The sequence below is a fragment of the Ovis canadensis genome, chromosome 6 (genome assembly GCF_042477335.2).
Source record: "Ovis canadensis isolate MfBH-ARS-UI-01 breed Bighorn chromosome 6, ARS-UI_OviCan_v2, whole genome shotgun sequence".
In the NCBI taxonomy this organism is placed as follows: domain Eukaryota; kingdom Metazoa; phylum Chordata; class Mammalia; order Artiodactyla; family Bovidae; genus Ovis; species Ovis canadensis.
In genome coordinates this window covers 110,017,051-110,040,887 of record NC_091250.1, presented here as the reverse complement: position 1 = coordinate 110,040,887, position 23,837 = coordinate 110,017,051, and the positions used below count along the sequence as shown (strand labels likewise).

Below are 23,837 nucleotides of genomic sequence, written 5' to 3'. Positions count from 1 at the left end.
AACATGGTGAAAGGAACATCGCATTTAAGAGAAAGAAAACTTTTTTAAAAAGCATTAAAATGAATGTCTGCCCGGAAACAAGAATTAGAATAAAGATGAATTAGACGAAGGCTAGAAGTCCTAGGAGGACTTACCAGGTGGCTCGGTGTAAAGAATCCACCTGTCAGTGCAGGAGACTCAGAATGCAGGAGACTCAGAAGACATAGGTTCGATCCTTGGGTTGGGAAGATGCCCTGGAGAAGGAAATGGTTGCCTGGAGAATCCTATGGAAGGAGGAGCCTGGCAGGCTACAGTCCATAGGGAAGCAAACAGTCATACACGACGGAGTGGCTACATAAACGGCAGCAGCAGAAGGCCTAGGAGTTCCCAGTCTGGGAGATCTCTGCTTCCTCAGTCTTCCAGAGAAGACTCTGGGGGTCTTCTCAGCATAGTGTGGTTTGGAGAAATACAGCAGCAGCATTCCTGGGGGCCTGATGAAAGTTCAGAACTCCAGCCCCACTCCAGATTTAGGAATAAAAATCTGAATGTTAACATGAGCCCCAGGTGATTCCTCTCTTCATATTACAGTTTTGAGAAACCCTGATAATACCTGAATGTATTTGAATATCTGAATGTATTTGAATGTAAAAGACTTCAAAGAAGGGCTTCCCATTTTACCCTGGGGAAACACATCCAATTGCCCCCTTTCTCCCAGCTTGGATTGTGAATTCACTCATCCTTGTGGAATAAAGAATCACTTTAAGGCCAAACCAGCAATTATACTAGACCAGTGTTCACATTGGACTTCCCTGGTGGCTCAGATGGTGAAGCGTCTGTCTACAATGTGGGAGACCCAGGAGAAGGAAATGGCAATCCACTCCAGTAATATTGCCTGGAAAATCTCATGGACAGAGGAGCCTGGTAGGCTATAGTCTATGGGGTCGCAAAGAGTCAGACACGACTGAGCGACTTCACTTCACTAATGTTCCCATGTCTAGAAGCTTCTCAGCCAGGAAGAAAAATTGCATTGTTGCTGTTTATCCTGACAAGAAGTAGGTTCTATTTGTTCCATTTTAGAGGTAAGGAAATTGGGGTGCAGAGAAGTTAAGTAATTCTTCCAAGATTATCTTGCCAGTTAGTGGCATCACAGAGATTCAAGCGCAGGTCTACCTAAGAGTGAAGGCTTCCCTGGTGGCTCAGTTGGTAAAGGATCTGCCTGCAATGTGGGAGACCTGGGTTCAGTCGCTGGATTGGGAAGATCCCCTGGAGGAGGAAAAGGCTACCCACTCCAGTATTCTGCCCTGGAGCATTTCATGGACTGTAAAGTCTATGGGGTCACAAAGAGCCCGACTCGACTGAGCGGCTTTCACTTCACTACCTAACAGTAAAGTTCCTGCTTTTTCAAATGCACTATGTTTTTGCGGTTGCTATTGTTAGCTCTATTCTTTTTAAACAGCACTTAACTTGTCTTCCCTTTCATGTTGTGTATATATATATATATATATATATATATATAATTTTTTTTTTCAGGATAAATTTATACTGCAGCCTGCTATGTTTTGTAAGGTTTTGTTATTTGTAACTGCCAACCTCCCTGTCCCCCTTGGAGCAATTTTCAAGCAGGAGGTTCTGTAACTGCCGAGGGGAAGGGGAAGGGAACAGAAAGGCCCAGTGACAGCAAGGGTTCCGCTCCGGAAATGACCCCCAGAGGAGCTGGGGCTGTGCCATCAAGAAGAGCGAGATGAAAGAGGCCAGGACCCAAAACCGGAGACAGGGGAGAACTATGTAAACAGATGACTCTGTCCCCTTCGGCAGCTCTCCATCACCCCACCCCGATCCTTCCCACACTCCACACAGGAGAGACTCAAAATCTCAGCAATGACAGAGTCAGGGCCACACCTTGGGACACCCTTGCCAGAAAGGACCTGGGGCAGTGCTCCGGCCACAGTTCTACGCATCTCATACACTCTTGTGGAATGCAAGTTTTTTCCCCGCCCCTCCTTCAGGCAACTTGGGGGAAGAAAAACAGAAAACAAAGGCTGATGGGCTGGGGTGGGAATGTGGCAAGGCGGAGCCAAAAGTTATAAATGACAACTCGGGGGCCTAAAAATGAATGCGTCTATTGGCATTCCACTACCTTAGGATAGAATCCCAATATGGAATTAACTTTTGTGACGTAGACCAGCCTCTTCCACATTTTCAAAGGAGAACAGAGCCTACTGTATATTCAGCTCTGCAATATTTGGTTCTCCTAATTTTATTTTGTTTGAGAAAGTCAAAGCCCCAGAAAAGTTGCAGAAATAGTACAGTGAAATTTATATGCCCTAACCTCAGCTGTGGTTTGATGAGATTTTGTCCTTTTCTCTCTGTTTTGTTGAACCAGTTTTCACAACACTTTAATCCCTAAACATAGGCCCGTATCTCCAAGAACAAATGTAGACGTTCTCTACATTTATGCACTATCATAATCTCATCTAAGAAATGTAACATTGATTTACTATCATCTAATATGTAGATCATGGGCTTCCAGGGGGCGCAGTGGAGAAGAATCTGCCTGCAGTGCCAGAGACCCAGGTTCAATTCCTGGGTCAGGAAGATTCCCTGGAGGAGGAGATGGAAACTCACTCTTGCCTAGAAAATTCCATGGACAGAGGAGCCTGGCAGGCTACAGTCCATGGGGTTGCAAAGAGTCAGACATGACTGCGCATGCGCATAATATGTAGCTCATATTCAAACTTCCCCAAATGTCCTACGTATATTCTTTAAAGCTGTTTTGTAGCTGGTCTTTTTTTTTAATTTTTGGATCAACTTTCTTGCATTATATTTGGTGGTAAAGTCTCAATTTTTAAAATTTGTATACTAAACAGTGCTTTTCACCTTTATTTCTCATTACATTTTCATCTGATTGGGCATTTTCTTCTAAAAATACATGACAATCTAGCTTTTACTAATTTTTCTCTTCATAATTTCTTTCAGATTTATATTTACCTAAAATGGCAGATGCTGCATATCATTTTAGGGGAGAAGATAGCTGTGAGTTAAACTTGAAGTTAAGCCTTTAACTAAACTAAGTGAAGCTATAGAACTGAAGAAAACAAACTACTAATTCCCATGGGCCAATTCTGGCTTGCCTGATTTTGTAAAGGATGTTTTGTGGGAACTCAGTCACGCCCATTCATTTATATTTATTTTCTATGACTGGTTGGTTACATTCATGTTTAGAGCATGGTTCAGTAGGTATAACAGAGAATGTATAGCCTGCAAAGCATGAAGTGTTTACTGTCTGGCCCATTATAGAATAAGTTTGATTATCCCTGATCAAGAATGAGAAATACGAAAGTGACTTTCTCCTTTGACTTCTATTTTTTTTATTTTTAAATTTTTATTTTTACTTTGTTTTACTTTACAATACTGTATTGGTTTTGCCATACATTGACATGAATCCACCATGGGTGTACATGCGTTCGCAAACATGAACCACACCCCCCACCCCGACCTCCCTCCCCATAACATCTCTCTGGGTTATCCCTGTGCACCAGCCCCAAGCATGCTGTATCCTGCATTGAACATAGACTGGCGATTTGTTTCTTACATGATAGTATACATGTTTCAATGCCATTCTCCCAAATCATTCCACCCTCTCCCTCTCCCTCAGAGTCCAAAAGTCCGCTATACACATCTGTGTCTCTTTTGCTGTATTGCATACAGGGTCATCATTGCCATCTTTCTAAATTCCATATATATGTGTTAGTATACTGTATTGGTGTTTTTCTTTCTGGCTTACTTCACTCTGTATAATCGGCTCCAGTTTCATCCACCTCATTAGAACAGATTCAAATGTATTCTTTTTAACGGCTGAGTAATACTCCATTGTGTATATGTACCACAGCTTTCCTATCCATTCATCTGCTGATGGACATCTAGGTTGTTTCCATGTCCTGGCTATTATAAACAGTGCTGCGATGAACATTGGGGTACACGTGTCTCTTTCAATTCTGGTTTCCTCGGTGTGTATGCCCAGCGGTGGGATTGCTGGGTCATAAGGCAGTTCTATTTGCAGTTTTTTAAGGAATCTCCACACTGTTCTCCATAGTGGCTGTACTAGTTTGCATTCCCACCAACAGTGTAGGAGGGTTCCCTTTTCTCCACACCCTCTCCAGCATTTATTGCTTGCAGACTTTTGGATTGCAGACATTCTGACTGGTGTGAAGTGGTACCTCATTGTGGTTTTGATTTGCATTTCTTTGATGATGAGTGATGTTGAGCATCTTTTCATATGTTTGTTAGCCATCCGTATGTCTTCTTTGGAGAAATGTCTATTTAGTTCTCTGGCCCATTTTTTGATTGGGTCGTTTATTTTTCTGGAATTGAGCTGCATAAGTTGCTTGTATATTTTTGAGATTAGTTGTTTGTCAGTTGCTTCATTTGCTATTATTTTCTCCCATTCGGAAGGCTGTCTTTTCACCTTGCTTATATTTTCCTTTGTTGCGCAGAAGCTTTTAAAAAATATGGAATGCTTCATGAATTTGCGTGTCATCCTTGCACAGGGGCCATGCTAATCTTCTCTGTATCGTTCCAATTTTAGTATATGTGCTGCCGAAGCGAGCACTCTCCTTTGACTTTTAATCAAGGCATGATTCAAATACTATCAGAAAGATCATACAGATCTCCTTGATGATGATTTTCTACTTCTTGAAGTAAAAAGAAGTAAGTTTATCAAGATCATTCAACTTGATTTTTAAAATTTCTTCTCTTTAAAAACCCCTTTAATGTCCTTGTATGGTCCACTCGGTTTAATCCAAACTCTTTAGCATGAAATTCCAGGAAAGGCTCCTCCTAACTGGTACTAGGCACGATTTCTTGTATCCTATTGGTTCCCCTCCATCAGTGGTTTTCAAACACAGGGGTGTAAAAAAGACCATAACCACTAAAGAAGTATGTTTAAAATGCAGGTTATAAAGCCCTACATCTGAAGATTTGAGTTACAAAGTTCTAGGAGAAAAGATAGTAAGTCACCTGCAATTTTCACAAGTACTACAGGTCAATCTGATACAGATGGTCTGAAAACCACATATTATAAATCAGTGCTTGACAGAGAGCAGAATATTTACACTTGACCCCTCCATGCCTTCCATGCCCCTTCTGGAAAGTTTGCCTCCTTCCATTTCATTAAAGGGTCTGGGCAATGTCCCTGGGTGATACTGATTTAAAGTTCTTCCTACTGATCTCCCTAGTAGGTCATTCATTCACTCCAGCCTGATCTCATGGAAATGTACACGTATCTATTCTCATTTCTTTCATTACATTATTGCAACTTTTCTCCTGTCGGTCTCATGGAGTTCCTTGAGGGCAAGAAGTATCTCTGGCGAGTGTGTTTCCTTGCACATAATTAAATTGGGACGAATACTGAAGTGTATGTTTGAGTGAGTAAAATGGCTATTTGAAATAGATTTAATTTGGTGTTATTGACATAAATTATATTACACTGTACATGTTGATAACCTAATAAGATAAGCTCTATCCCTTTTTTGTGTCATATAAAATATATTTATTGCCTAATTCCTGAAAAGGACTTGGTGTTAGAAGACACCATTAAGACAGTGAAAAGAGAAGACAGGCTCTGAGAATTTATTCTCAAATTACATGCATTTGATAAAGGAATCCTAATAAGTATGTGTTAAGAGCTTCTATAATTCAACCAGAAAAAGACAAACCACCTAATTAAAAAACATAAGTGGAAGATTTTAAAAGGCACTTTGCAAAAAAGATATCCAAATGGCTAACAAGGATGTGAAAAGTCAGTTGACATTCTTAGCTAACAGGGAGATGCAAATTAAAATCACAATAAGATACCACTACACACCTACCTGAATGACAAAGGGTTTGCAAGGATGTGGAGCAACTGGAATTCTCCTGCATTGCTAGTGGGAGTGTAAGCTGACGTAACCATTTTAGAAAACAGTTTGGCAATATCTATCAACTCTAAATATGTATCAACTCTACGAACCAGCAATCCCACTCTTAAGTATACACCCAAGAAAAATAAGAGCACTTTTTAAAAAAGACATGAAAAATAATATTCATAGCAGTTTTATTCATAAGAACTAAAAGCTGGAAGGGAATTCTCTGGTGGTCCAGTGGTTAGGACTTGGTACTTTCACTGCCAAGGATCTGGGTTCAATTCCTGGTCAGGAAAATAAGATGCCACAAGCTTCGAAACATGGCCAAGAAAAAGAATTGTGCAACTATTGTGACAATGGGCTTCCCTGGTGGCTCAGCTGGTAAAGAATCTGCCTGCAACGTGGGAGACCTGGGTTCAGTCCTTGGATTGGGAAGATGCCCTGGAGAAGGGAAAGGCTACCCACTCCAGTATTCTGCCCTAGAGAATTCCATGGACTGTATAGTCCGTGGGGTCGCACAGTCGGACACGACTGAGCGACTTTCACTTTCAAAAGCTGGAAACAATCCAGAAGTCCATCAATAGAAGAATGGATAAATAATGGTAGAATAATCATGTGTGTGCCCAGTTGTGTCTGACTTTTTGCAACCCCATGGGCTGTAGCCTGCTGCAAATGGCATTATTTCCCTCTGTTTTATGGCCAAATAGTATTCCATTGTATATATTGTATATACGGTATCTTCTTTATCCGTTCGTCAGTGGACATTTGGGTTGCTTCCGTGTCTTGGCGTCTGTGAACAGTGCTGCTGTGAACATTAGGGTGCATGTATCTTTTCCAGTTAAAGTTTCCTCTGGATAGATATCCAAGAGTGGGATTGCAGGATCATGTGGTAATTCTATTTTTAGTTTTATAGGGAACCTCCATACTGTTTCTCCATACTGGTTATATCAATTTACATTTCTACCAATATTGTAAGAGGGTTCCCTTTTCTCCATATCCACTTTAGCATATATTATTTATAGGCTCTGGGATGGGGGATTGTACACGGCCTCAGAAGTGAAAGTGTTGAGTCCTAACCACGAGACCACCTTATATAAAGAGAATACCTTATTTGTAGACTTTTGGTGATGACCATTCTGACTGGTGTGGAAGGTGCTAGTAGTTATATTTTCAAATAATTTTAAATCTAATGTTCATCACCTTTATTTACCCAATCCTCTCCTATAATCTGATTTACTTTAAAAAAATATGTATACTCAAAATGTCAAATGGAAAAAAAAAGAAAGTAAAATAAGTACTCAAATGCATCACTTTTAAAAAATAAAATTACAGTTTCAAAAATATTAAGTAGAACAAATAAAGCAAGGAAACAAGCAACAAATTTCATCATGTTATTGTTTTCATAAAATAATAAAGTGTCCCTCAATTTTCCCCTTCACTCTTGAGAGGTAACCCCCATTTCTAAACCAACTTGTGTTTGAATTTTGTTTTCAGGAAAGAAACATTCTGCTGTGTGTATATCCTTTTGGTCTGAGAATGATTAAGGGCTGGCAGTCAGTACACACGAGGCAAGGACAAATTAACGCAGGATTTTGATGGAGAAGGTGTTTGGGAATGCATTTTCTTCTTGGTGGAGTTACAAGATGCTCCTTTATCCTTTGCCTAAACTGGCCCCTACCGCATCACTCTCGCCGGCACAAAGACATTTGGTAAAATAAGTACTAGGCGTGCACAACCACAGACTCACAGCTGAGGCTTTGTCTTTTCTTGAGTAAACATAATCCCAACAATGAGACACTGTCTGCAGGGACCAGGGGGCAGTAGGAGGGATGGTTAATCAAGTTCTCTTTTCTGATTAGTCACTAAATTTATAAAGCATTTCCCCCTTATTAACTCTGCTTGCCTCTTTTCTTGAACAGCTCCCAAGTGACATTTTTGGGGGCAGTGGGGGCGGGGGGCTACACTGGGTCTTTATTGCTGTGCAGGGGCTATTCTCTAGTTGCGGTGTATGAGCTTCTCATTGTGGTGGCTTCTCTTGTTGCAGAGCACAGACTCTAGGGTGCACAGGCTAATTAGTTGTGGAACATGGGCTTAGTTGCCCTGTAGCATGTGAAATCTTCCTAGAACAGGGATTACACCCGTGTCCCCTGCTTTGGCAGGTGGATTCTTAACCACTGGACCACCAGGGACGTCCTCCAAGTGACACTCGATGCCCCCTCTACCGTGACTTCCCTGGAGGATCTGATGCACCTCTGGGGCAAGTCAAATTGCTGGAATGGGTGGGGTTAGAGGGTCTTTGAAGTCTATGAGCCGTTTTACCCGGAATCAAGGGCTTGGTTTTTCTCCTTGAGAATTATTTGATGCTTCTATTCTAAAGTGGGCTTCCCTGGTGGCTCAGACAGTAAAGTCTCTGCCTGCAAAGCAGGAGACCCAAGTTCGATCCCTGGGTCAGGAAGATCCCCTGGAGAAGGGAATGGCTACCCACTCCAGTATTCTTGCCTGGAGAATTCCATGGACAGAGGAGTCTGGTAAACTACAGTCCATGGGATCGCTCACAAATGTTTTACAATGCTTCTAGGCTGCTTAGATTGGATTCAGAGTGAGTTTAGGATCTCCTCTATCTTTATAATCTCAAGAAATTTGATAAAATATTCTACTTTTATTTTCTTTCTTTCTTCCCCGTCCTTATTCATTGGGACGTTTTATATCTACTGCCCCTATATGCTGGGAACAAACAGAGCCATCCCCAAAAGTTAGCCAACAACTTAATTACAATGATTGGAAACAATTGGGAATTTTGCCTCAGGAAATATGCAATGTAATCATTCCCATGGAGAAGGCAATGGCACCCCACTCCAGTACTCTTGCCTGGAAAATCCCATGGATGGAAGAGCCTGGTAGGCTGCAGTCCATGGGGTTATTAAGAGTCGGACACAACTGAGCGACTTCACTTTCACTTTTCACTTTCATGCATTGGAGAAGGAAATGGCAACCCACTCCAGTGTTCTTGCCTGGAGAATCCCAGGGACGGTGGAGCCTGGTGGGCTGCCGTCTATGGGGTCGCACAGAGTCGGACACGACTGAAGTGACTTAGCAGCAGCCTTTTCCTCTCCTCAAATCCCTTTACTGGTTTCTTTCATTTAGTTCATTTAATACGTATTTTGTTGACTGCTTGCCATTGCCAGGCACTGCTCTAGGTTTAGAGATACAATAGTGAAAAAGACCAGGTTCCTGACATCATGGGGCTTACATTGTAACTGAAAACATAAGATAAACAAATATATATTCATAGCACGTAAAGTAACGTCAAGTAGTAAAAAGCATCATGGGGAAAGTACAGCAGTACCAATGCATGGAAAATGATGTGTAGAGATGAGAATATTTATTTCAGGTGCGTAGGTCAGGGCAGGCCTCTCCAATAAGGTGACGTTCCTTGCAATGCTGTTATTTTCTTCTTCAGGTTCTGAAGGTGCTGGTGATGAGCTTTCGTACCTTCTTACCGGGAGCTTGTGTCAACATGTCCTTCCCTTCTGCCCTTTTCTTGATGGTCCTGCTTCCTCTGCTTGTCCTGACTCTGCACTTCTTCTTCCCATGGTCTCACATTCTCTCTCTAATCATTTCCAGCATAGCCCTGTCACAAAGAATTTGTGTCTGGGTGCTTAACACATACCTTCAAGTGATGTTAATATCATTCATCTGTCTTGACATTGCTATTTGAGAAGTGATTCTAACGTAAACCAGAGGTTTTCAAACTTTTGATTTGATGGACTTCTGTCTTTAGGGGATAAAAGACTTTGAAAGAGGTTCCATTCCCAGCTCAACCTTGCAAATGCTGCTCACACTTAAAAAAATACCAGTTCAATAGAGCTTTGCCTTAATAGACAGCTATTATGGTGGCTATTAAATACTCACTTTGTGCTGAGTAGCATACATTCAGATCTGGAGTGGAAATGACTCTTAAAAAAAAAAAAAACAACCCCACTCGTTTTTGGTGTGACTCACATTTTGAACAAAGCCCAGACCACCTGTTGTTTATTCCCTACCATTTGGAACTCTACCTTCATTTCTGTGTTTCCTCCAGAGGACACAGAACAAGGATTTGCACATAGTTTTCCATTTAATAAATAAATCCAGCAATGGAGTGGATCCTGTGAGGTTCATATACAGAGGCTGAGTTTCTGAGCTCCTTGGCCTTTGGGACCACATAATCCTTATGAAAAATGTCAGTGCTCAACATAATACCTGGGCCATGATTACCGTTGAGTGAATCAATGAACAGAAAAGGAAGGATCATGTCTAGTAAGTAAATATTCACAAGCTCTTCAGAATAATTTGATTCTGTCTCACCCATCATTTGGAAACTGTCTAGGTCAGCTTTGCGGCACTTTTATTATCATAATGAGAAGTAGTTTTTATTAGAACAGCAAACACGAAACTATTATCTCCACAAATGCAATGGCCTGCAAAAAGAGTACTTAGCACTCTAATTAAGAACAAAGCACCCAATTACATCAGATTGAACTTTGGAGTCACAACTTTGTTTTTGTTTCATCTTGTAATGCTGGACAAGGAATCAGAGAGAAAGGGTCAGACAAAGTAGCTACTTAAGGACTGAATTAATGGACTGAGTCTCCTAGCTGCTTTAGGGGCTCCTTGGGTTAAGCCAGAAGGATGGCAGCACCGCAGTGGTTAAGAATCCAATTGTCAGACCGCTTGTTCATTCTTCTTTGTCTATTTGAAGAATAAAGAGGTCCATTTTCAATTCACATTGGAAAGAAATCCAAAATTGGACCAAGAATGTATCCCTGGGCTTCATAGGTGGCTCAGTAGCAAAGACCTGCCTGCAAATGCAGGAGACATGGGTTCAACCCCTGGGTCAGGAAGATCCCCTGGAGAAAGGAATGGCAACCCACTCCAGTATTCTTCCCTGGGAAATCCTATAGACAAAGGAGCCTGGAGGGCTACAGTCCATGGGGTCGCAAAAGTCGGACATGACTTAGCGACTAACAACACCAACACCCCCCCCACAGCTTATCAGACTCTGAAGGGCCTGGAGGGCCCATGTGCCTCTTAGATGATTTTGCAGAGCCATTCTGCATGGAATAACTAAGCCTTGGCTTAATGAATTCCTGGGGAGTTGGGTGGGTTGTGGAGATCCTTGTGTGACAGACCAGGCCCTAGAGGTGGAAAATGGTATTTCTTAAACACCAGGAAGGGGTGCACACTTCAGAGGAGGGGGTTTGATGAGGGGGGTGTGTCTCTAAAAGGAAGGCAGATATAAGATTAAGGGAACAAAATTAGCTTCTGCACAGCCCCCGCCAAAAAAGTTTCCTCCTATGAAACATTTAATTTCTTGAATGTTTTCCAGGAAAAATGCTATTAATGGCTGCTTAAAATTCTCTCTCATATGTTGTAACTTTAATTTTTCCAACCTTTAGAAAAGTCTGAAACATTAAAAAAAAGAAGAAGAAGAATCTAGTTGTCGGTTTGCAGGTTCTATGATTTCCTTCTGTCGGTTCACCAAGGAGTGAGCTGTCAGGCTCTGTTTACGTCTCAGCTACTTTTCTGGGTCTGTGCCTTCTGCCTCCCAGCTTCAGGCTTTGCCCCACCCAGACTATGACCCATAAGGCATCATCTGCCCGCTTGTTAAACAGGAGGAATCTCAAGCTCCCCCTACCAAACCTCCTGAATCAGAATCTGATTTTAGCAGGATCACATGTCTGCATGTTTAAGTCTGACAAACACTACTCTTAGGGGCTCTAGCCCAGCACTGAACAAATGGTTATCAGATCTTCACGAGCCCCAGAATCATTTATACAAAAATGACAATTCCTGTGTCCACCCCAGAGATTAGATTCAGGGAGTCTGGGACAGGGCCTGGAATTTCTCTTTCCTCAGGCAAGTGCTGCTGGCCTGGTCCTGGGCTCAAGCTTAATCCTGACATTTGGACTTCTAAATAGTCTTGTGTCTTTATTATAGTTCTAGTCACCAGTGTCTTGTGTTTCAATCTTTGGTTTACAAACTATTTCCAGTGGTCTCTTCAAGATTTCTATGCAGAAAGGTCTTTGTTGTTGCTTAGTCGCTAAGTCATGTCCAGCTCTTTGTGATCCCATGGACTGCAGTGTGCTAGGCTTCCCTGTCCTTCACTGTCTTCCGGAGTTTGCTCAAACTCATGGACACTGAGTTGTGATACTATCCAAACATCTCATCCTCTGCAGACTTTCTTCTAAGGTCTTAGTGCATGCGTGCTCTGTTGCTTGTCATATTTGACTTTTTGCAACCCTGTGTACTGTAGCCTGTCAGCTTTCTCTGTCCGTGGGATTCTCCGGGAAAGAATACTGGAGTGGGTTGCCATGCCCTCCTCCAGGGGATATTCCCGATCCAGGGTTCAAACCCACATCTCCCTTGTCTCCTGCATTGCAGGCAGATTCTTTACCCAAGGTCTTAGTATAGTAATCTAATTTGAAGAAGGAGGCTTGAAACTGTGTTCGCTTAACACTTTAAATAAAACTGAGGGAGCCTGAGTTACCCATATCGAGAAACCAGAGATGAAGTTAATGGAGATTACTGGGGGACATCATTACTGTTTATTCCTACCTGTCTCGCCTCTGGGCCCGGAGACCTCTTGAACTCCAGGCTTATAATTAGAGTTCTTCAACCACAAGCATCAGAACCAGCCTCCGCCTAAGTCAACACAGGAATTTATTAGCAAGATATCAGATGCCTCACAGAACAACAAGATGCGTATAGGACAAGGCTCATAAATGGGTAGGAAGCAGGGCAGATTTGGAGATCTGGGTAGCAAGAGCTTTTCAACAGTTTTGTCTCAGAGCCATCCCTGGAATGAATGAGTTCCAACCGGTTTCAGTATTTTTGTTACTTTTCTGAAGATTCAGATCCTAGAATAGAAATGTTTGGCTTGGCTTGGTGAGGGAGGGCTGGCCACGCTGAGTAACAGTCCTAGCAGATTTTATCCCAAAGGAAGGGTAATTCTTTGGTGGAAATGGGGAGGCTAGAAGAGATGCCTGGTAGCCAGGACAGAAATCAATGTCTTATAACCCAAAGCATACTCCTATGCTTCTCAGACTTTACTAGAATTAAGTTCCATGAGAACAGAATTTTTCTCTTCTGGTCTCTATTTTATCCCCTGTGAATATAACCTGGGATACATGTTGTATCCCATGCGCATGGAGCCTGCCTGACACAGGGTATGTTTTTCATGAGTATTTTTTGAATGGGTGAATGAATGAATGACCAGACAGCCTATATGACTTGATGGTTAAGCCTCTGGAGTTAGGCTGCCTGGGTTTAAAGCCCAACTCTTTTACCTCCTAGTTTTGTTAACTTTGAGCTGGTACTTAACTTCTTTATGTTTGTGTGATTAGGTGTCCTCGTTAAAGTGATATTGATAATAATGTCTCATTTTGTAGGACTGTAGTTAGAATGTGGGCTTCCCTTGTAGCTCAGTTGATAAAGAATCTACCAGCAATGAATGAGACCCAGGTTCGATTCCTGGGTCAGGAAGATCCCCTGGAGAAGGAAATGGCAACCTACTCAAATATTCTTGCCTGGAGAATCCCATGAACAGAGGAGCCTGGTAGGCTATAGTCCATGGGGTCGCAGGAGTAGGACATGACTTAGTGACTAAACCACCCCCACAGTCAGAATGTGCTTGGAACGGTGCCTAGTCTGTTGGCTCTATCATCTATCTATTCCTGTGTAATAAACCCTCCCAAACCTAGTGACTTACGTTGACATTTTTATTGGCTCTCAATTCTGATTTGGACAGTGCTTAGCAGGAACAGCTAGTGTGTGACGTCTGCTGGTGCTGGAACATCCATGACAGCATCTTGGTTCACATGTCTGGCATCTCAGATGGTTGGGGGCTGGCTGAAAGAGCCTGCCTGGGACCTTGCTCCTTGTTGTCAGCTGAGTGCTCAGTGCTCCATGTAGCCTTAGGATTGCTCCCTTTCCATGCAGTCACTCATGTGGTCTCTCTAGGGAGTCTTCTGCTTCCAAGGGTGCAACAATGGCAGCTTCTAGATCCTTAAGGCGTATTGTCTTAAGGCTTAGATTGCCTTCTGTTGATGTCTCAATCTCAGCACCATTGACCAGAGAATTTGAGGCCAGAGAATTCTTTGTCGTGGGGAGAGGGGTGTTGGGGGGAACTGCACTGTCTGATATTTAACACTGCCCTGGCCTCTACCTGCTAGACTCCAGTAGAGCTTCCACTTCCTCTGTGCATGTGTGCTAAGTCACTTCAGTCATGTCTGACTCTGCAACCCTATGGACTGTAGCCCGCCAGGTTCCTCTGTCCATGGGATTTTCCAGGCAAGAATACTAGAGTGGGTTGCTGTGCCCTCCTCCAGGGGATCTTCCTGACCCAGGCCTTGAATCTGTGCCTCTTAAGTCTCCCGCATTGGCAGGCAGGTTTCTTTACCACTAGTGCCAAAGAAAATGGTCTCCGTTGTTAAATATCCCCTGCAGAAAAAAATCTCCCCTGGTTGTGAACTGTTTGGTTAAAGCAAGTCGCAGCTGGAGCCCAGATTCGAGGGGAGAGACTGAGGAGGGCGTGGAGTATCAGGAGACTAGCTCATTGGAGGCTGTCAGCATAACGGACTCACCACTATTTCTCTTTGTAAATGTTTGTTGCAGGAATCCCTGTTCTTCAGTTCTGCCCTTATGCTGGGCTATGTCTCCCTCCTTCTATTGGGCTGCTCATTCTAACAGTTTGCCTGAGTCCCCTCTTATCATAGCAGTGCTCTGCAGCCTTATGTCTGGTCGTGGGTCTTGGCCACCCTAGTAGCATGTCCCCTTGGCTCCCATCCTCATGGTTAACTAAGCATCTCTTGTGCCCACATAATAGCCTGTGACTAGGTTTTGGAAGTGGTAAGTCTGATCTTATAACCTCCGAAAGTGGCATTTGTCAAATCCACACACATTAGGAATTGCTATACTCTCCCTGTATATACTCTCAGTCACTTACTTGCCTGATCACTCCGACTCTTAGTGGCTCTAGCCCACCAGGCTCCTCTGTCCGTGGGATTTCCCAGGCAAGAATACTGAAATGGGTTGCCATGCCCTACTCCGTGGATCTTCCGAACCCAGGGATTGAACCCAGATCTCTTACATCTCCTGCATTGGCAGGTGGATTCTTTACCAGTAGCGCCACCTGGGAAGCACATCCCTACACACCCTCCCAGCGCCCACCCCCCATACACACACAGTTTTATCTAGGGACTTTCCTGGTGGTTCAGATAGTAAAGAATCCACCTGAAATGGAGACCAGGGTTTGATCCCTGGGTAGGAAAGATCCCCTGGAGAAGGAAATGGCAATTCACTCCAGTATTCTTGCCTGGAGAATCTCATGGACAGAGGAACCTGGTGGGCTACAGTCCATGGGGTCGCAAAGATTTGGACATGACTGAAGTGACTGAGAACACACATGATATAAAAGTCAAAAGAAGGAATGTAAAATTTGAGGAGAGATGAGGAAGTGTGGGAGCGGATCATGCTGTCATTTAGGGGAATGGCCTTTGGGGCAGGGGAAGCAGCAGGCTCACGCCTAGGAGGCTAGGGTGGCTCTGTTGTTTCAGACAGAGCAAGGCAGCCAGTGGGCAGGGCAGAGGAAGAGAGGAAGACAGTGGTGGGAAAGGCGGTCACACAAGTAACAGAACAAGATGGTCTGGCTTTGCAGATCAAGCTAAGGACTCTGGGTTTTACTCTGAATGAGATGAGAAGCCTCTGGGGGAAGTTTTGAGCAGAAGAGTGACTGACACTGACCTATTTCTAAAGGATTATTCTGCTTGCCATGTTGACAGGGCTTAGGGCCAGGGAGGAAGTGGCAAGACCAGTTAGGAAGCTCTTGGTAAGTATCGGGCAAGAGATGCTGATGGCCTTCCCTGGTGGACTGAATGTGGGATACGAGAGGAGAGGTGATAGGGATGGTTTCATGGTTTGGAACCTGGATGAGAAGAATCAGTTCAGTTCAGTTCAGTCACTCAGTTGTGTCCGACTCTTTGCAACCCCATGAATCACAGCACGCCAGGCCTCCCTGTCCATTACCAACTCCTGGAGTTCACTCAGACTCGCGTCCATCGAGTCCGTGATGCCATCCAGCCATCTCATCCTCGGTCGTCCCCTTCTCCTCCTGCCCCCAATCCCTCCCAGCATCAGAGTCTTTTCCAATGAGTCAACTCTTCTCATGAGGTGGCCAAAGTACTGGAGTTTTGGACTTTTTTCTAAGAGAGAGAAGTGCTTAGGGATGGAAATTAAAAATCTAGTTTGACTCCTGAAGTATGAGATGTTTTTTAGCATGCAACTGGTTGCAGAGTGGTGGTGATTTAGTCACTAAGTCATGTCCTACTCTTTTACATAATTGCTGAATATACAAGTGTGAAGTACAGAAAAGATATATAAACTGAACAAATACATGTGGTAGTTCTGAGCTCTATTACTTGAAAGTGAAAGTGAAAGTTGCTCACTCTGTCCAACTCTTTGTGACCCCATGGACTATATAGAGTCCTGGAATTCTCCAGGCCAAAATACTGGAGTGGGTAGCCTTTCCCTTCTCCAGGGGATCTTCCCAACCCCAGGATCCAACCCAGGTCTCCTGCTTTGCAGGCAGATTCTTTACCAGCTGAGCCACCTGGAAAGCCAAAAAATGCTGGAGTGGGTAGCCTATCCCTTCTCCAGCACATCTCCCGACCCAGGAATCAAACCAGAGTCTCCTGCATTGCAGGCGGATTCTTTACCAGCTGAGCTATCAGGGAACTTGTATGTTTAAAAATATGATACTACCAACTATGCGTGCATGCATGTTAAGTTGCTTCAGTCATGTGCAACTCTTTGCCTACCAGGCTCTTCTATCCATGGGATTCTCCTGGCAAGAATACTGGAGTGGGTTGCCTTGCACTCCTCCAGGGGATCTTCCCAACCTAAGGGTAGAACCTGCAACTCTTTTGTCTCTTGCTGTGGCAGGTGGGTTCTTTACCACCAGCACCAGCTGAAGCCCACTATCAACTATACTTTAATAAAAAAGTAAAATTTAAGAAAAATGACAAAATGTAGTGGCTTAATCTTAGAAGTTTATTTCTCATAACTCAACAGTCAAGGAAGATTTCAGATTGTTGGCAGATTATGATAAGACCTGTATCTATGGCGAGTTGGGGACAAACTCCTGATTGAAGAGGTTCAATCAAGAATGGGGTAAAGAGGACTAGGAGATGTCATATAGACAATTCATTCAAGCAATTTTGTTTTAAAGGCAAGAAATGGGTTGTAGCTTGACAAACATGTAGTTTTGAGATTTTTGTTGTTGCTGTGTTCAAAAGTTTAACACCTTTTTAAATAGGAAAAATTACAGCTTGTTGGTATGTGATGGGAATGGCTTAGTAGCGAGGAAAGACTGCTGATGCAGGAAGGAGAGAGGAGAGTCTCTAGGGCCCAGTCCGAGAGTGGGCAGAGGAAATACCGACCAGAACAAGGGCTTGGCTTTAGATAGGATCATGATATTGTTCATCCATAAAAACAGCTGTCAGCCCAGGTGTAAAAGAACTGATGCAGGTAGGGGAAGTCAACTTTCCTGGTTTGTCTGGGACTGAGGGGTTTCCCCAATTATGAGCTTTTCAGTGCCCAAACTGGCACAGCCAAGGGTAAATGGGAATAGGTTGGTCACCCCAGAGAGAGGAAAATTTATGTTATGAGTTTTATAGAAGTTCTCCTTTGATTGCTCTGAGTATTGCCATGTGAGCAAGGGCAAGCATTCTTTAGGTGATTCAACTCAAGCATCTACAAAGCCTAAATCCCAGAGTTATACAATGTGGAGGATATTACCGTGAATAAGTACCTGTTCTTATGGAGCTTAGGCTACAGTGGGAAACATAAAAAATAACACGACTTTCTGGAAGGCCAGCCTACATGGAATGTGTGTGTCACTGAGCCAGACTTGGGTCTGCTCACTTGATACTCAGTAAAGCCAATTTCCTGACACCAGTTGTGATGAAGGAAATTAAAACATTTATTGCAAGACGCCCAGTGTGGGGCCCAGCAGGGAGAATGGGCAGCTCATGCTCAAAAGATTCAAACTCCCCAGCGGCTTTCAGGAAAGGGTATTTAAAGGCAAGGTACAAGAGAGAGTCATAAGGTGTGTGGTCAGCTCATGCACCTCCTTCTGATTGGCTGAGGGTGAGGTAACATGGTGATGTTTCAGGAATCTCAGTCATCAATCTTCTGGTTCCAACTAGTCTGGGGTCAGCATGCAGTTAACTTCGTCTACCTGGTAGGGGTTTTAGTATCTGCAAAACAACTCAAGGATGTGGCTCAGGACATTATGGATCACCATTAGGGAGAAACAAAGGTCCTTGCCTTTGTTTTATGGCTTAACTATTATTATTCCATCTTGCTCGATTCATTTCCTTTGCTTCTGCATTTTTTTTCACTTCTCTGATTGAATTTGCTCTTTGGATCTCAAAGAAGGACTACAAACAAGAGACAGGCAGGGGACAGGTCGGGGTTCATCCCCAGTAAGGCCCCTCAGGGCCCTTCTTGGTTTCATGCATAATGAGTTTATTCACTATAAAGCATCTAAGGAGCTTCAGAGGAACCAGAGATCAAATTGTCAACATCTGTTGGATCATCGAAAAAGCAAGAGAGTTCCAGAAAAACACCTACTTCTGCTTTATTGACTATGCCAAAGCCTTTGACTGTGTGGATCACAACAAACTCTTCTGAAAGAGATGGGAATACCAGACCACCTGACCTGCCTCCTGAGAAATCTGTATGCAGGTCAAAAAGCACCAGTTAGAACTGGACATAGAACAACAGACTGGTTCTAAATTGAGAAAGATGTACATCAAGGCTATATATTGTCCCCCTGCTTATTTAACTTATGTGCATCATGAGAAATGCTGGACTGGATGACGCATAAGCTGGAACCAAGATTGCCGGGAGAAATATCAATAACCTCAGATATGCAGATGACACCACACTTATGGCAGAAAGTGAAGAAGAAACTAAAGAGCTTCTTGATGAAAGTGAAAAAGTTGGCTTAAAACTCAACATTCAGAAAACTAAGATATGGCATCTGGTCCCATCACTTCATGGCAAAGAGATGGAGAAATAATGGAAACAGTGACAGACTTTATTTTGAGGGTCTCCAAAATCACTGCAGCCATGAAATTAAAAGATGTCTGCTCCTTGGGGAAAAAAGTTATGACTAACCTGAAGTGAAGTGAAGTCGCTCAGTCAGCATATTAAAAAGCAGAGCCATTACTTTGCCAACAAAGGTCCATCTAGTCAAAGCTATGGTTTTTCCAGTAGTCATGTATGGATGTGAGAGTTCGACTATAAAAAAGGCTGAGCACCGAAGAACTGATGTTTTTGAACTGTGGTGTTGGGGAAGACTCTTAAGAGTCCCTTGGACAGCAAGGAGATCCAACCAGTCCATCCTAAAGGAAATCAGTCCTGAATATTCATCTGAGGGACTGATGCTGAAGCTGAAGCTCCAATACTTTGGCCACCTGATCCAAAGAACTGACTCATTGGAAAAGACCCTGATGCTGGAAAAGATTGAAGGCAGGAAGAGAAGGGGATGACAGAGAATGAGATGGTTGGATGGCATCACCGACTCAATGGGCATGAGTTTGAGTAAGTTCCAAGGATTGGTGATGGACAGGGAAGCCTGGCATGCTGCAGTCCATGGGGTCACAAAGAATTGGACACTACTGAACCACTGAACTGAACTGAAAGGGGCTTCCCATGTCCCTCGATTGTAAAGAATCCACCTGCCAATGCAAGAGATACAGAAGACCTAGATTCAATCCCTGGGTCAGAAAGATCCCCTGGAGAAGGAAATGGCAACCCACTCCAGTATTCTTGCCTGGGAAATCCCATGGACATAGAAACCTGGTGGCTACAGTCCATGGAGTCGCAAAGAGTCGGGCACTGAGCAACTGAACATGTACACACGCATGGCATTATAATATATGATGAATAGTGCTGACAAGTGGCCTATAAAGAGATCATTTTTGTTTGTGACAACAAAGGATGCCTTCATGGAAGAAGTATCATAAATGGAACTTGAAGGTGGTTAGTTTTTCGTTGGGCAGAAGTGAGGGAAGGACATGGCAGGCAAAGGAACATCCATGAAAACCAGTTCCCTTTTTTTATTACCGTCTGTCCTCCTGGACTCCTCTGGTTCTATGATCAGCTTGATTTTCCTTTGCTGAAAGCTATTTCAGCATCTTTTATCAGAAAGATGTTTGTGATTTTAAGAAAGTAGAACCACAGAGTGGAATGATAACTTTGACTTTCTTATAATTTCCAGCTTGTCTTTAGAGCTCCAGAATGGACAACAAAACTCTGTTTGTCTTCAATGATTGATTTACTTATTATGTATATTTTACAGCCAAATGGGCTCAGAGGTTAAAGTGTCTGCCTGGAATGCAGGAGACCAGGGTTCGATCCCTGGGTCGGGAAGATCCCCTGGAGAAGGAAATGGCAACCCACTCCAATACTCTTGCCTAGAGAATCTCATGGAGGGAGGAGCCTGGTAGGCTGCAGTCCATGGGGTCGCAAAGAGTCGGACACGACTGAGCGACTTCACTTCACTTCACTTACAGCCAAACATATATTTGTGTGTGTGTATATACCAAATAGTGCACAAATCATCTCTTTTCATTAAACAAACATACCTGCGTAACCAGCTTACAATTAAGAAACAGAACTTCCCAGCATCTCAGTAGCCCGCTTCATGCCACTTTTTAATCAGAATCTCTTTTCCCCTCTATCAAAACTAATGATTATCCTGACTTCTAAAATCATAGATTACTTTTGCCTGCTTTTGAACTTAGAATAAATGGAATCCTACAAATTTTTCTTTTCTTTTGTCTGCCTCAGACAAACTCAGTACATTTTAAAGATTCATCAGTTTCACTGAGTATATCTGTAGGTTTTTCATTCTCATTGCTATAGGGTATCTCACTACATGAATATTTCAGAAAATTCCACTATTTATTAAATTGTTCTACTGCTGATTTGTGTTTGGATTATTTCTGGTTTTAGAGATTAGGAACGAAGGTACCATGAACATTTTGGCACAGGACTTTTGGAAATATTTTTTGAGCGTGGTGGTGGTTTAATCGCTAAGTTGTGTCTGACTCTTGTGACCCTCATGGACTGTAGCCTGCCAGGGTCCTCTGTCCATGGGATTTTCCAGGCAAGAATACTGGAGTGGGTTGCCATTTCCTTCTTCAGGGGATCTTCCTGACCCAGGGATCGAACCTGGGTCTCCTGCATTGCAGGCAGGTTCTGTACCAACTGAGCTAAGAGGGAAGCCTTTTTGAGCGGAGACCAGCACATACGTTTCCAGATTTGGCTGAGTCTTTCTAGCACTTTCATGTGTTTGCACCTGGCTATGCTTCTAGCACCATCTGGCATGTATAGATGAAGCTATGGAGTCAAAATGTTTACCTGTCTGTGTTGAGCTGGTTGCAGAGCATCTCACCAGATTACAAAATGCACTGAAACTGGGTAATCAGGCCCCCAGAGATGAAAATAAAGTAGTGCATGTAGGTGGTTTAGCAAAGATCAAGCAAAGATCATTATCTTCTTCCTGAGTGGTTCTGATCCCAAACAATTAACAGGGCTAATACTCGTTCTCTTTGAGCAACTCCAATTGACTGTTCCTGGTCACAGGTTTTTTTTTCACTGCTGTATCTACATCTGTGTGCAGCATGATAAACACAATATTTGTTTCTGTTCCTGATGGTATACAGAGTCATGACCTTGTACCTTCTCATAGGACAAATTTTCTGTCCTGTTCAATATGGTAACCACTAGCCATATGAAACTACTGGGCATTTGAAATGTAGCTAGTGTGATTGAAGTGAGGTGAAAGTTGCTCAGTTATGTCCAGCTCTTTGTGACTCTGTGGTCTGTAGCCCAGCAGACTCCTCTGTCCATGGAATTCTCCAGGCAAGAATCCTAGAGTGGGTAGCCATTCCCTTCTCCAGGGGATCTTCCTGACCCAGGGACTGAATCCTGGTCTCCTGCATTGCAGGCAGATTTTTTTTACCATCTGAGCCACCAGGGAAGCCCGGTGTGATTGAGGAGCTGAATATTTTTAGCATTTAATTTTAATTGATTTACATTCAAAAGTGGTAATTGATTCTGTCATGAAAAACTTTTAAATATGTTTGGACCAACTTGGCTGTGAGAATCTACTGTTTTCAATTGTCAATTTCATGAAATCTAAATTAACATCAAATATTTCTAGTAGACACTTCACAGCTGAATTGAGATAAGCTTTGTGTAAAATACACAAAAAATCTTTGTATGGAATAAGAACTTGAAATGTCTTATTATTTTTTTTATATTGATTGCATACTAAATAGCAATATTATGAATGTACTGGACTAAATAAAGCATACTATTAATGTCATTTCACTTGTTTCTTTTTTATTGTGGCTACCAGCAAATCTTAAACCGTATACATGACTTGCATTCTATTTCCATTGGACAGTGCTTCTCTAGAGATTCCCAAATATAATGTTTCATGATAATTTCTAATAACCTTCTGCCTCAGGAAGCTGGGTGAGAATGTCTATTTATATAAATACGGACTATGTTTTTGAGTATTTGGCTAACGGATGGTCAGGAAAGGGAGAAACATTTGGGAGAAGAGAATGAGCATGCTTTGTGATTTCAAACTTGTCTGAATTTGTATCCAAGCTCTGCCACTTAATAGACAGGTGACTTTGAACAAGTATCCAACCTCTTTGAGTGCGCGCACTCCCAAATTTCCTCTTCTGTAATTTAGGAATATGAATAAGGCAGAGGATACTGTCAGTTCTCTGCCCAGATTCCTTAGGTCTTTTCTTTCTTTCTTTCTTTCTTTTTGATGTGGACTGTTTTTACAATCTTTATTGAATTTGTTACAATATTGCTCCCGCTTTATGTTTTGGTTTTTCGGCCTAGAGGCATGTAGGATCGAAGCTCCCTGACCAGGGATCGAACCTGCACTCCCTGCATTGGACGGCAAAGTTTTAACCACTGGGCCACCAGGGAAGTCCCTCTCTGGGTTTTATTTATTGTTTCTGCACATGTACACACCCAATCCCTATCTCCAATGGGGACACATTTCATACCCCTGAATTTCCCTGGGACCTCTGGCCCCAGGAGACTTCACGTGGAGATCATACCTTGACCCCTGCTTCCGCATCTAGGGATCAGCTTCTGAGAACCCCGCCTAAGATGCTACTCACTTCATATGTTTTGAAGGGATGAAACCAGTGGTGCCTGACGCAGAGCAGATTCTCAGCCCCACCTTGTTTATACACACCAGTCAGTACACACCAATAATTTTACTACCACCCCAGGAAGATGTGAATGGTTGGTGATTTTTTTTTTTTTATAGTTTGGACACATCCCTAGTCTATCTCTCAGAACTTTACCCCAACCACTCTCTTTCATCATCTCAGCTGTAACAAGTTAGTGTTTACATTATTCAGACATAATGAATATTTAAAAAGAAAACTTCATAGGTTCATGGGCCCTTAGAATCCCCTGCGGGCTTCCTAGTGGCTCAGTTGGTGAAGAGTCCGCCTGAAATGTGGGAGACCTGGGTTTGATCCCTGGGTTGGGAAGACTCCCTGGAGAAGGAAATGGCAACCCACTCCAGTATTCTTGCCTGGGAAATCCCGTGGACAGAGGAGCCTCGTAGGCTACAGTCCATGGGGTCACAAGAGCTGGACACATCTTAGAGACTAAACCATCTCCGTCAGAGAGCATTGAATCCATTTATGAAAACCAACGTTATATGTGTTTCTGTGATTTCTCCCTGAATACATTGTTAGTCGGCCCTGTGAGTAATTAAATCACTCCCAGGGTAAAAATTGTACTGCCTCGGGGCGGCGGGTGCACATCAGCTATTCAGAGTAAAAAATGGAGATATAGAGA

General features: G+C 43.0%; 2 non-coding genes across 2 annotated transcripts; one reads left to right on the top strand and one right to left on the bottom strand.

Annotated features, from left to right (window-relative positions):
- Positions 1-4,481: 4,481 nt before the first annotated feature.
- On the bottom strand, positions 4,482-4,588 carry LOC138443045 (U6 spliceosomal RNA). Its single transcript, XR_011257971.1, has one exon. It is a non-coding gene; the product is annotated as a U6 spliceosomal RNA (small nuclear RNA).
- Positions 4,589-6,101: 1,513 nt separating this feature from the next.
- Positions 6,102-6,175, top strand: TRNAE-UUC (transfer RNA glutamic acid (anticodon UUC)). The gene has a single exon. It is a non-coding gene; the product is annotated as a tRNA-Glu (tRNA).
- Positions 6,176-23,837: the final 17,662 nt, after the last annotated feature.